Here is a 4,166-nt window from a genome sequence, read left to right on the forward strand (position 1 = left end):
TAAATCTAATGTGTCCTTCCGTGACGTCACCTAGGACGTCACCCGGGAACGCTGGGGACGGGGCGGGTTCCAATCTCCGTTCTGGCCTATCCGAGACGAGACTGCGGCCGTCAATCAATAAATACTACAGCGTTTCCCAAACAATGGGTCGGTACCTTAGAGTATATATTAATTAATATCTACTCTAAGGTCGGTACCCATTGTATTTTTATTTTATAAAAAAAAATAAGATGAAAATGAAAATAGCTGAATTAAGCGTACACAAGCTTAGCCTGGATCCAGCCCATAGACCCCGCCCACTCTCTGAGTGGACTGCGCCTCTTGCTGGGGGCCTCTGGTGTGACTATTCTCATGCCAGACCCCTGCCCTGAACAGTTTTTGTGTCAAGTCTGATGCTGATTGGAGAGACTGCGTGCCTGTGGCCCCCTGGGGCCCCCACGTCACGTGAACCCTGGTGTGACTTCTCATGCATGGCTGTTCTATAAGTTTGGTGGGGATGGGAGCATCCTGTTCTCTTGGTGCCCTTCGTGAGACTATTCTCATGGCAGACCCCATGGACAGTGTTTGGTGCAGATTGGAGCAACAGTGCACATTTGGCCCCATGGTGTGGCTATTCTTACGGCAGTCTCCTGCCAAGTTTGATGCGAATTGGAGTATCTGTGTGCATCACAAGTCTAGATGTTATGTTTGTGGCCAGGGTTCATGCTGTCTTGTGGACATTTTGGTCAAAATATAAATATATATTTTTGCCACAGACATACAAAATGAGCGGACGATATTACCAGAAACACATAAAGAGCTAGCCCTGGCTGAAAGACCATAACTCTGAGGCCCCTTTTCCACCAGTTGGTTCCCAATGGGAACCGGTTCAGTACTTTTTGGTTTTTAGTCCATGAGCCAGAGCTCCAAAATTGGAACGTTAATTATGAATTGAGTGTGCAAAACCAGTCTATATTAGATTGTTATCACCATGAAACTTCCCCAATTGAGTACTTACACGAAGACAATGATTTGTTGTATTACAATTTTTACATTTTTAAATATGCAAATTAGGCATTATGTAAAATAATCGAAAATATGAAAAAGCTACTACTGTGGAAGGGTTATCATGTATTAATTTACTTGTATTGATCCTATAAACAATTTAATATAGGTCTAGTTTGCCCACCAATTTTGGAGCTCTGGCTCATGGACTAAAAACCAAAAAGAAATGAACCGGTTCCCATTGGGAACCAACCGGTGGAAAAGGGGTCTGAGTGTTCAAATGGAACCAAATGGACACATAAGGTTCAATTTGTACACTTTCAGAGTTATGGGGGTCCTTGCAAATAAAACATTTGAGAACCACAACTAGTATACTAGTTGGACTGTGGAATATGCCGTGTCATAAACCAGTGTCATACTTATTCTGTAGAAAACCTGGAGACTGACATCACTCTTAGTTATGATCAAAATAAGAACATAATGATGTGTAAAATAGAAAATCAAAAATGTCCATGCATGGACAAGGACAAGTCTTTGCCAGAGACACGTCTGTGTACGGACATGTTTGATGACCCCTGCTCGCAACTCACAAGCCCGGATGTTATGTCTGCCCACCGGCCACCCTCTAGTCAATGTTAACATATAGGAAGTAAAAGTACCAATACCACAATGTAAAAATACTCTGTAACAAGCAAAAGGCCTGTATGCAAAATATGATATGAGTTAAAAGTATAAAATCGTGGTCAATAGCATATACGTTTTGCTTAAATAATATTAAACTATATTAAAGTTAGTAACTTGACAGCTTTAGTAACTAAAGCTGTCAAATAATTCCTGTGTAAAGTATTGAAAAAGGAAAATACTAAAAGTAAAATGGTACTTACAGTAAGTATAGTACTTGAGTAAATGTAGGCTACTACATTAGTTACTTTCCACAACAATCAACATCTGTGGGGCCCAATTGGCTCAATGAAGCACACATTTTGAGTGGTTCTCAAAGTGGGATACGGGGACTGCCGATTCCCAACATGATCTTGAGGGGGTTCCAGGGGGTCCAGTGTACAACTATTGATAGAGGAATCAAATGAATTACAACACCGTGGGCTTCAAATATGGCAGCAGTGAGGGTCTGGAGCAGAGCTGTGAAACTAGCTTGGAGGTGCGCTACCACCACCAACTGGACTGTGGAGCAGGAGATTATTGCAGGAGGGAAGGAGGCAGGTTGCAGTAGAAACAGAAAGTGTGAGGCTCTTCTAAGTAGATTATCTGCATTCTATTCTTGTCCTTTGTACGGTCATCGAACCTGAGAGCAAAGCCTTCATTCCTTACTGAGGTGTTCACTATGTCACTGGTTCTTTTAATACCAAGGACCTCCAAATAAAGTATGTATTTGTCTGCAGACCTCCATCTGAAAATAGTTGCTTTGTTTAAGAGAATAAATTGGGTTGTTAAATATTTTCTTAATTTTCCCAATCGCCAAAAAAAAAAGAGGTTAAACTGTGCCTCATTTGGCTGGGAACCCACTGGAACCCCCCCCAAAAAACAGCTTTCAATCACATACTGTACACACTGAAGGCCAAGTGATACAAACATACATTTTATTCATACATTTAACAATTTGTGAAAATTAAACCCTATTCAGGCCCGCTCCCTTACACAGCACAAGCAAATAACATGCATCCTAGGTCACAAAACTATTCCAAGCCGTTCTAAATAAGCATGTTCAATGTCAATAGTTCATATCCTTAGCTTATAAAATATCTAGGAATCTGAAAAACTGAGAACACATTCATGATTTTAACCATTGTCCCCTCAACCTTTGTGGATTTATTGCTGGGTTGGGGTATAGGTCCCAATGAATTATACAGTAGAGAAGATCACATCAAATTATATTCATCTTTGGTTTGTATGTCTAGAGATTGACTGATGAAGACAGTAGGCCTATAAAGATTTTGGGTAAAAATAAAATTTGGGTGAAAAATTAAATGTAATAAGTGATTTACATTTATCCATCACTGTAAAGGCAATAAACCATATAATATAAATGATAATACAAAATATTCAGCAGCGTTGTATACTTAAGACATTCTGTATATCTGACTCTTGTCTTGCAAATATGTTCCTTCCGTTATTGTTAGAACCAAACGTAGTTTTTAAAGTTACCTTCCTTTAGGTTATTTAAGGTCAAGCAAGAATTGTGGTTTACAAGGGGACAGAAACTCCCATGTGTTGGTAGACTAAATGTGTGAAAAATATGTGAATACAGCAACATATATATAACCCATTTAGGACTGAGAAAATGTCTTCTAAATCCTAAACGTTTTCTGAAAAACCAATTTTCTATGTCAGTGGTGCTCAACCTTTTTCATGTCAAAAGGACCCCCAGAATTATCTGTATTTGGCTGCGGACCCCCATCTGAATATTTTCAGATGGGGGTCCGCAGCCCCCAGAAGTAAGGATTGGAGTTAAAAACATTAGCTCTGAAAGAATATACAGGTCCATCTCAATTAATTAGAAGTTCATTTTCTTCAGTAAAATAATTAAAAAATGTGAAACTTTCATATATTCTCAATTCATTGCGCATAAAGTGAAGTATTTAAAACCTTATTTTGTTTTAATCTTGATGATTATGGCATACAGCTCATGAAAATCAAAAAATCATATCTCAATGAATTAGAATATTTTATGAGAAAACTATAACAAATTATTTTTTTAAACAAGAAATGTCAACCATCTGAAAATGTATGCAGTTAATACTTGGTCTGGGCTACTTATTACAAATTATTTCATCAATGGGGCGTGGCATGGAAGTGATCAGCCTGTGGCACTGTTGAGGTGTTATGGAAGCCCAGGTTTGCTTTGACAATTTCATTTGTATAGTTCATAGTTATGTCTCACATAAGACTGCTTTTTTTATTATTATTTGCTTTTTTTGCTTTTTCTTTTAAAAACAAATAAGTTTTAAATACTTTCAAAAATGGCAGATCTACAAGGTCGTAGCGCGGCAATAGCTAAAGTATATCATAATGCTTAATACACCAAAAGGTCTTCCCGTCTTGAATGGGTTAATAGGTTTGTTCACACCAATATGACATATGATGTGAACCGTGTCCAGGAGAGCTTTTAACCAACTCTATGAGCAAACTGAATTCTTAGAAATAAAATAATCTTTCAGCCATAG

The sequence above is a fragment of the Protomyctophum bolini genome, assembly GCF_963924005.1.
Source record: "Protomyctophum bolini genome assembly, chromosome: 23".
Lineage (NCBI taxonomy): Eukaryota > Metazoa > Chordata > Actinopteri > Myctophiformes > Myctophidae > Protomyctophum > Protomyctophum bolini.